The sequence below is a fragment of the Balaenoptera acutorostrata genome, chromosome 2 (assembly GCF_949987535.1).
Source record: "Balaenoptera acutorostrata chromosome 2, mBalAcu1.1, whole genome shotgun sequence".
In the NCBI taxonomy this organism is placed as follows: Eukaryota; Metazoa; Chordata; class Mammalia; order Artiodactyla; family Balaenopteridae; genus Balaenoptera; species Balaenoptera acutorostrata.
In genome coordinates this window covers 177,624,905-177,635,087 of record NC_080065.1, presented here as the reverse complement: position 1 = coordinate 177,635,087, position 10,183 = coordinate 177,624,905, and positions in this window count along the sequence as shown.

The window sequence follows — 10,183 nt, the reverse complement described above, 5'->3', positions numbered from 1 at the left end:
CTAACACAGGAGGCTGAGAAGGAGCAGGCAGAGCTCGACAGCTTCTTCTCCTTGTGTCCTCAACTCAAGTGACTAGGGCTTTTCTCAGTTCCTTTTTTCTTTAAAAGTCAAGAACATGCAAATCTATCTTGAGGGGAACACCACAGACCACACACACACACACACACACACACACACACACACACACACTTATTCTTCTCCCCAGTTTGGATTCATGCATAGAAGTAACAATGACAACAGCCCCTGCATTTGAGTTCCTACACAGCACCAAGCCCTGGGTGAAAAATAGATAAGCTCCTTCCTTCATGAAACTTCAATCGAGACAGGAGAGACAATAAACCTATAAAGAAATATAGAAATAAGCAATATGGTTTGGTTTTTTATTTTATTTCCAATAGTAACTAAGTATTATTTTAAAATAAAATAAAACAGGGTAAAGGGATAGGATGGGGGCTAATGTAGAGAGGTGGTCAGGGGAGGCTTCCCGGAGGGGGTGACATTTACAACAAGACGTTAAAGTGATCGGTGCTAAGTACTCCCACATTCCCACAGTGAAGTTTTAGGCTCACTGTGGCTACCTAACAAATTACCCCAAAACTTCATGACTTAAAAAAACAGTAGGCACGTATTATCTCACAGTCCCTGAGGCTCAGGGATTCAAGAGCAGCTGTGTGGTTCTGGCTCGGGATCTCTCCTAAGGTTTCAGTCAAGATGTTGCCCAGGGCTGCGGTCATCAGAAAGCTGGCCTGGGGCTAGAGGATCTGCTCCATGAAGGCACACTCCCATGGCTGTTGGCAGGAGGCCTCAGTTCCTTGCCATGTGAGCCTCTCCCAAGGGCTGATTGAGTATCCTCACAACATGGCAGAGGCCAAAATGGAAGCCACAAAGCCTTGTATGATCTAGCCTCACAAATCACAAACTATGATCTCCACTATATTTATCACATGGACCAGCTTTGAGTCACTGTGGGAGGATACCACACGAGGACATAAATACCAAGAGGTAGGGATCATTTGGAGGCCATCTTGAAGGCTGCCTACCACAGTCGTATACACAGAACTTGCAAAGGAGTGTTTTTCATCCTGAACTTGACATCGACTGGAGGGTATTTAAAAAGTGAAAGTTAAAGAGAGAGAGAGAGAGAGGTCTGTCTACCCTATGGGGAAACCAAGGGATGAGGTTTTGATTCACACCCAAAACAGCATGAAGTGAAATGATGGACACAGGGGAAAGGGCTGCGATAGGAGTGGCTGCGTCTTTTGGTACATCAGGGATGTGGGTGTTTCCTGTGAGCCTCGTGAAAGCAGTGGAATAACCAGACTGAGGCCCCAAGAAAGCAGCCTGCCTATGTTTCTCAAAACGACCACCATCAGCCTTTGGGGCAAACAGCCCTAGAATCATCCATGACTCCTCCCTTCTCTCTCATTCCATGGCTGTGGTACATTAAGTTTTCAAAAGATGGCTGCAACAATATCTCATGTCCTACGTGTTCTTATGCAATGTGACCATGCCACTCCATCAAGAAGTAGAGTCTAGTTATCCTCCCTTTAAATCTGGGCTTGCCTTAGTGACTCTCTTATAACCAACAAAATGTGGCACAAGGGACAGTTGCCATGCAACTTCCACCTGGCTCTGTCAGAACATGTGCTCCCAACCGCCATTTTGTGAGGAAGCCCAAGCCACATGGAGGTGCTTGGCTCAACAATCCCAGTTGAGGCCAGATTTCAAGTCATCCCAGCCCAGGTGCCAGACATATAAGTGAAGACACCTCCCAATGATTCCAGCCCCCAGGAGAGTTAAACTCACCTCCAGCCCTTTGGGTCTTCCCATCCGAGGCCCCAGACATCACAGAGCAGAAAAAAGCTGTCCTTACCATGCCCTGTCCCATAGAATCCATGAGCATAATGAAGTGATTATTTTATGCCACTACGTTTGGGGTGGTTTCTTAGACACCCTAGATAACTGGAAATATGACCAATCTGTTAGTAATTCTGGTTGGTTCTACCGTCACAGCATATTCAGCATCTGAGTCCTTTTCACCTCCTGGTCTTAACCATCATCCTCTTTCACCTGGATTACAGTAATAGCCTCCACCTAGGTCTACCCACTTCTGCCCTTGCCCCCTTTATGGTCAAACTCATAGAAGCAGGGAGATGGTTGCCCATGGCTGGAGGAAGGGAAAAAATGGGTAGATGTTGGTCAATGGGTACAAAGTTTCAGTTGTGCAAGATGAATACATTTTAGAAAACTACAATGTGACTATAGTTGACAACATTGTATTGTGTACTTGAAACTTGCTAAGAGGGTAGATCTTGGGTGTTCTTAACACAAAAAAAGAAAAAAGAAAAGGAAAATGTTAACTCTGAAGTGATGGATATGTTGACTGGCTTGGTTGTGGTGAATATTTCACAGTATCCATGTATATTGGGTTATCAGGTTGTACACCTTAAATACATACAATTTTGACTGTCAAGAATACCTCAGAAGGACTTCCCTGGTGGTGCAGTGGTTAAGAATCCTCCTGCCAATGCAGGGGACACAGGTTCAAGCCCTGGTCCGGGAAGACCCCACATGCCGCGGAGCAAATAAGCCCATGAGCCACAACTACTGAGCCTGCGCTCTAGAGCCCACAAACCACAACTACCGAGCCCGTGTGCCACAACTACTGAAGCCCACTCACCTAGAGCCCGTGATCCTCAACAAGAGAAGCCACTGCAATGAGAAGCCCACGCACCGCAATGAAGAGCAGCCCCCCACTCGCCGCAACTAGAGAGAAAAGCCCGCACGTGGCAACAAAGACCCAACGCAGCCAAATTAATTAATTAATTTATTTATTTATTCAATTTGAAAAAAAGAATACCTCAGTAAAGCTGGAAGAAAAACAACCATAACTGTTTTTATTTAAACTTTTGATAATTTCTTTACCACAATTTTCTTTCACTTTTTTTTTTAACATTGCATTAATATATAATTTTTCTTGGGGAAAAAAGGAGTCTGAAATCAAGGTGTGGGCAGGGCCATGCTTCCTCCAAAGGTACTAGGAGAGGATCCTTTTTGCCTCTCCAGCTTCTAGGGTTTCCTGGCACTCTTTGGCTTGTGGCCACACCACTCCAATCTCCACCTCAGTCTTCACGTGCCTTTTTCTCTGTACATCTCTGTGTCTCAACTCCAGATGCTATGCTGGTGGTTTTGAAGATGCAGGTAGGGGCCATGAGCCAAGGAAGGCAGCTCTAGAAGCTGGAAAAGGCTAGAAAACAGATTCTCCCATTCTCGAAGCCTCCGAGGGAGAGTGGTCCTGCTGACACCTTGGTTTCAGCCACATGAAACAACGTTGAACTTCTGACCTCCAGAACTATAAAAGAATTAATTAATTTCCGTTGTTTTAAACCACTAAATTTGTGGTAATTTGTTACAGTCAGCATAGCATATTACATACCCCAAAGGGCAAAATCCCAATTCCTCTTTTGAGGGGTTTTCCATTAAAGTAAAAGGAAATGCAACTCAGATTGGCTTAAACTACAAGGAAACCCCGTCGGGCCCATGCATGTACAAGTTAGAATATTGGGCGGGGTCGCTGTAACGGAGATTCAGAACAAGAGTGGCTTAAATGAGATGGAATTTATTTCTCACCTCACAGTCTCAATATAAGCAATCCAGTCTCCGCCAGTGGAAACTCTTCCCCAGCACGTGTGGAGGGGGGTGGCCCCAGCCCTACTTGAGATGGGAGGGCAACAGCAGATCAGCCTCCCTCTCCAGAAAAAGCTCACCCCAGGGGCTGGGCTTCCCCGCCCCCCACCCCCCGTTCCCATGATGTAACATGCTGAACCTCTCCCACCTGCATGAGGTGTGGGTGTGCTTTTCCCGTTCTACAGATGGGGAAATGGAGACTTGTCTGAGAAGGAAGAGTCTGTCTGCCCAGCAAATACCCACTGAGCATACACAACAAGTATCAGATTCCAGATGGATATGGGGGGGGCGGGTCAGAGTGGAGGGATAGGGAAGGGATGGGGAGATACACCAACCAAGAGGACTGATAGCATCTCTGGCCATCAAGGGCATCCTTTAAGGTGGGTGGGCCTGGGGCAAGGTAAGTGTGGTGAGGGTTGGATGGTCTCACTATGTGAGGGTGATTGCCACATGGCCAAGGCCATGCATCGAGGCTTGGCACACAGTAGGTGTGCAGGAACTGGTAGTGAAATCCAGTCCCATCAACTGGGTATAATAACATAAAGCCATGGGCCCAGGCTGACCCGGCTCTGCCCCATTCTTGTTGTGTGACCTCAGGGGAGTAGAACAACATCTCTGAGCAGAGGTCTCCTGATATGTCCAATGGAGATTGGGGATCCAGTTGTTCATTCATCTATTCAACAGATATGTACTGACCACCTACTATGTGTTAGGCTCTGTTCTAGGTACTAGGGAGACATTGGTGAATAACAACAAAAATCCCTACCCTTGGGATTAGAAACAGGGAGAGATATAATGAATAAAATAAATAAATACCTTACATAGAGAACAAACTAGTGGTTACCAGTGGGGAGAGGGAAAGGGGGGAGGGGCAAAATAGGGGTAGAGGATTAAGAGATACAAACTACTATGAGTAAAATAAATAAGCAACAGGATATATTGTACAGCACAGGGAAATATAGCAATTATTTTGTAATAACTTTAAATGGAGTATAATCTATAAAAACATTGAATCACTATGTTGTACACTTGAAACTAATATAATATTGTAAATCAACTACACTTCAATAAAAAAACGTATCTTAGAAATGTTGTTAGATAGGCATAAGCAGAAAAAAGAAGAAAAATAAAGCAGACAAGAGGAATCAGGTGTGCATGGGGCGGGAATGTTGCAATAGTACGGAAGATCACAGAATGGAAATGATACAAAGCATGGTCTTGGACCAGAACCAAAGCATACTAGAAATCACAGAATGATATCTGGGAAATCCGTAAGTATTTGGAAATTAAATCATGGGTCAAACAGGAAGTCAAAACTAAAAATATTTTTGATTGAATGAAAGTGAAAACGTACCATATCAAAATATGTGGGGTGCAGCTAAAGCAGTGCTATGAGGGAATTGTAGGGCATTAAACACTTATGTTTAAGAAGGTGATGGAGGGAGTTCCCTGGTGGTCCAGTGGTTAGGACTCGGCACTTTCACTGCCGTGGGTCTGGCGGGGGAACTAAGATCCCACAAGCCGCAAAGCACTACGCGCCACAGCCAAAAATAAATAAATAAGAAGGTGATTGGGTATATTTGAAAGTTGCAAATAGAGTTTTTTTCTTTCTTTTTCAAGTAACAGTTTTAGGAACATCTTTCTTATCTGTGTTTCTAGACACTTCTCTACATGCATTATAGAACTGTCTGCACATCCATTCACTAAAGTAATACTGTTCACAACTGGATGATCAAGGAACACTCAAAAAACACGTTTTTATACGTGAGCTGTTAAATACACCTCTACATGCAATAAAAAAATGGTCAGCACGTTATTTACTGATGTAAGACCCATCTAATCTTGCTGAGCAATTAGCACTCTTAGAACCACCTTGTGTGTCTATAAACACTTCCTTATATGCATTACAGAACATATACCTGACCCACGCCCTGAAATAACACCGCTTTCACAGAGTAAGTAGCTCTTGAAAGTTCTCATTACAAGAAAAAAAAAAAAGGGTAACTGTGCGGTGATGGATGGATGTTAATAAGACTTAATGTGGTGACCATTTCACAATATATACAGATATTGCATCATTATGTTGTACACCTGAAACTAATATAATGTTATATGTCAATTAAATCTCAATTTAAAAAGGAGGAGGGGGGAGGAAGTGGGGGGAGGAGGAAGAGGTGATCAGGAAAGACCTGACAGTTGAAATCAACTGAAGGAGGTGGGGGGAAGGCCCTGTAAATATCTGGAAGAAAAGCATTCCAGTCTGTGCAAAGGCCCTGAGGACAGCAAGCTCCTGGTGTCTTCGAGAAACAGGAAGTCTGAGATCCAATGTCCCCTTCTCAGTAAAACTTTCTAAAACTGAAGTTCCAAGCCCACCCTTCTCCATACACTCCATTCATTACGTTTGTCCTTAACAGTTATCACCACCTTGTCACACACATTGTGTCCAATAGGATGCTTGTTGAATGAATGAGTGACGGTCCTGCCCACCAAGCCCTGACTAAGGCCAGGCCACTCCAGGCTCGCTGGTCCCTCCACCACCAGCCAGCAGCCCGCCACGCAGGCAGCAGAATCCCGGGGCAGCTCCTGGATTACAGGCGCGCCTCTGGTCAGTATCACAGACCGAGGCCAGGTCTTCCCCAGGGACTGTCTAGGCCAAGCTAATTTATTCTTCCTCCTCTCCGGAACTAAATCACCCAGAGCTTCCGATCTCCCATGCAGCGGACCGAGGCGAGGCGCAGACTCCGCCCAGAATGTTCTTCTCCATCCCCGGCCCCACCTGGGGCCTCCGAGGCTGTTCCGCCCGCAAAATGCTAATGAAGCCCCTACCCGGGGCAGAGCAGAAGCCGCGGCACGGACGGCAGTGGCAAGGGAAAGAGGAAGGAGGGGCGGGGAAGCTGTGGGCAGCGATGCAAGGCACCTGGGGACGCGGGCGGGGAACACAGTAAGGTCTCCTCATCAGATGGTCGGTAGAGAAAAAAAAACAGGAAGACTGTGGGGCACGGGTGACTGAAACCCGGCCCCTCCCTCACCCCTTAATACCACCCTCACTCTAATATTATCCCCCTCCAGATCTCCAACTCTGAGTATGGACAGACCAAGCTGAAGCATCTGAGTCCAGGGACCTCAGGACAGATGTGGGTCCACATCCCCACCCATCCAGAGTCATCCCTGGCTTGGACCTCTTCATCCTCTAGTGAAACGACTGTTCGTGGGGGTCCCCTCGGGTGGACCTTCTAGTTAGAGAGTGCCACCCAGATGAAAGTGATAATAGGGCGTACTGGACGCCTCCTAGGTGCCAGGCAGGAAGCGCTTTTCAGGCAACCATCAACTGGTTGATCAACTGACTCCTCCAAACCACGCTGTTTATTTATTCATTTGTTGATTTTTGACAAGTATTTACTAAGCCCCTGCTGTGTGCCAGTACCCTTCTAGGTGCAGGAACACAGCGGTGAACAAGACAGATAAAATTCCCTGCTCTGCAGAGCTGACATTCAAGAGGAGAGACCAACAGTAAACAAGTTAAATACTAAGTCAAATATATAGATCTCAGGTTAGAGGGTGGTAAGTGCTAATAAGGAAAATAAAACCATGAAGGGGGTGGGAGCTGTTTAGTAGGGACCCATTTTACAGGTGAGTAAACTGCATCTCTGAAAGGGAAGTCACTTCCCAAGGTCACACAGGGAGAGTGAGCTGGCACAATGATTTGCCACTCTGGGTCTCCTCCCAGCTCTTGGCCTCTAGGTGAGCAGCTGACACACAGACAAAGAGAGGCAGAGGAGAGACACACAGAACAGGGTAGGGCTGCCTGGTACAGCTGTGCAGGTTGGGCACTGCACAACTCCAGGAGTGCCATTCACAAAGACAAGAATGTGAATGTTGTCCCCTGGAGTCAGGAAGTGCGCAAGAATCACAAATCTATGCCACGTTCTGGGGACAGAACTTCCTGGAAAGGAAGTCTCAATCACCATTGGTCTATCCTCTATGGCTTGCGTTACTGAACCGGGTTTGTTTGCCTGATGCCCAGCGAGCTAAACCTGAGACACCAATTTTGCAGCAGAGAAAGGGTTTACTCACAAGGCAGCCAAGCAAGATGGGAGAACAAATCTCAAATCCACCTCCCTGAAGGTGAGGGGCTCGGGATATTTATAGGGTAAAGCTGAGGCTTGGGGAGCATGGGGAAAGGTGATTAGAGATTTTTTTTTTAAGTGAGGTAATCATCATTCTACTCAGGCCAAGCTAAGCTACATGCTTCTCCACGGGATGCAAGTCCAGAAAATGGCAGGGTTAGCTAGCATGCTCTGAGGGTGGAGTTTTGAGTCCTCTGACGTCAAAAGGACACTGATTGGACACCTGTGCAGACCCAGTTGGAGGGTGGGTGGTCCCAACCAGTCTTAACTGGCTTGAGCTCAGACTGGACACAGCTGACTCCAAGTTCCTGAAAAACAACTCTGGTAAACCTCTTATTGTTTAGGCTACGTGACACTTGGAGGACATGCAAGTTTTTATAAAAACAATTAAAGCAAGCTTGATCCATGAAGGCATGTTACGGTTCACTACTTATTAAGCAAGTTACAGTTTAATGGATCTAACTGATGACTTTCGGTTTCACTTGCCTTTTTGAGTTACCAGTATATCATGGCCACTTCCCTGTGTCAGCACATGAAAATCTAGCTCAGTAGTTCTCCCAAGGTTGGTCCCCAAACCAGCAATATCTCTGTCACCTGGGAACTTGTTAGAAATGCAGATTCTGGGGCCCCAGACCTCCTGAGTCAAATGCTTTCAGGCTGGGTGTGGCTCTTGCTCCACCTAAATGGGGAGCCCCGGGAGGGTTTCAGCAGAGGAAGGACATGATCCAATTTCTGTTTTGACAGGTGCAACCCGAGGGTGAGAGATTAAGGAAGGTGGGGACCAGGAGAAGCCTACTGCAGTTGTACTAGAGATATGGCCATGACTTGGATGGGGCTGGTGGCCATGGAGAGGGTAGGAATGGGTTGTGTTCTTGATCAGTTTCTACAGTGCAACCAAAGAAATTTGCCACTGATTTGGATGCCTAGAGTGAGAGGACTAGAGTTGAGTATGACCAAAAGGTTTGGGGCCTGACCACCTGGAAAAAATGGAGCAGACATTGCCCAAGACAGGAAGACAGAGGGAGGAACAGATTTAGGAGAGAGCAGAGAGAAATCAGGAGTGTCGTTTGAGGGTGTGTTATAGACTGTTTGTGTCTCCCCACCACCACCACCAAAAAAAAAAAAAAAATTCATACGTTGAAATCTAATCCCCAACATGATAGCATTAGGAGGTGAGGCCTCTGGGAGGTGATTAAGTCATGGGGGTGAAGCCTCACAAATGGGATTAGTGCCCTTAGAAGAAGAGACATGGGAGCAAGCTCACCCCCTTTCCACCATGAGAGGACACAATGAGAAGCTGGCCGTCTGCAACCCAGAAGAGGGCCCTTGCTGGAACCCAACCATTCTGGCACCCTGATCTTGGATTTCCCACCTCCAGAACTGTGAGAAATAAATTTCTATTGTTTATAAGCCTTTATTATAGCAGCTCAAACGGACTAAGCATGTGAAGGTGCCCAGTCGGTGGCTGGATATATTCACGTGTCTGCATTTCAGGGGAGAAGACATATCTAGAGACAAATTTGGGGGTTATCCACCTATAAGGTGGTGTATTCATTTCCTAAGGCTGCTCAACAAATGACCGCAAACTGGGTGACTTAACGCAACAGAAATTTATTCTCTCACAGTTCTGGAGGCCAGAAGTCTGAAATCATGTTGTCAGCAGGGCTGTGCTCCCTCCAAAGGCTCTAGGGGAGATTCTGCTCCTTGCCTCCTTCAGCCTCTGGTGGTTCCAGGTGTTCCTTGGCTTGTGGCCGCATCACTCCAATTTCTGCCTCTGTCTTCACAGGACCTTCTCTCTTTCTCTGTCTCCTCTTCTGTTGATGTCAAATCTCCCTCCATCTTTCTCTTATAAGAACACTTGTCATTGCATTGGGGGCCTACTTGGCCTACGATCTCATCTCAAGACCCTTCATTACATTTGCAAAGGCACGTTTTCCAAATAAGGTCACATTCACAGGTTCCCAGGATTAGGGTACGGACATACCTTTTTAAGGGGGCGGCACTATTTAACCCGCTACAGATTGTATTTAAAGCCCTTCGTAGGACGAGTGTGAGCGGAGAGAGATACCCTCCACCCCCACTCTTTTCTTCTTGTTCACCTCTGTGTCCTCAAGGTCTGACACGGCCATTCATAATAGAGGGATGTAGTAGTAACAATAAGTAACACTTGTCTAATGCTATGTGCTAAGCACTGCTGTAAGTACTTCATATAATTAACACATTTAATGCTTAAAACATTAAAATTGAGATCTCCATTTTACAAAGAGCTAAAGGCACTCACCCAGGCCACACAAATAGGGTTCTAATCCAGGACATCTGTTCTTTCAAATAGCAGGAAACCCCCTTGGCCCAAGTAGAGGAATCTGGCT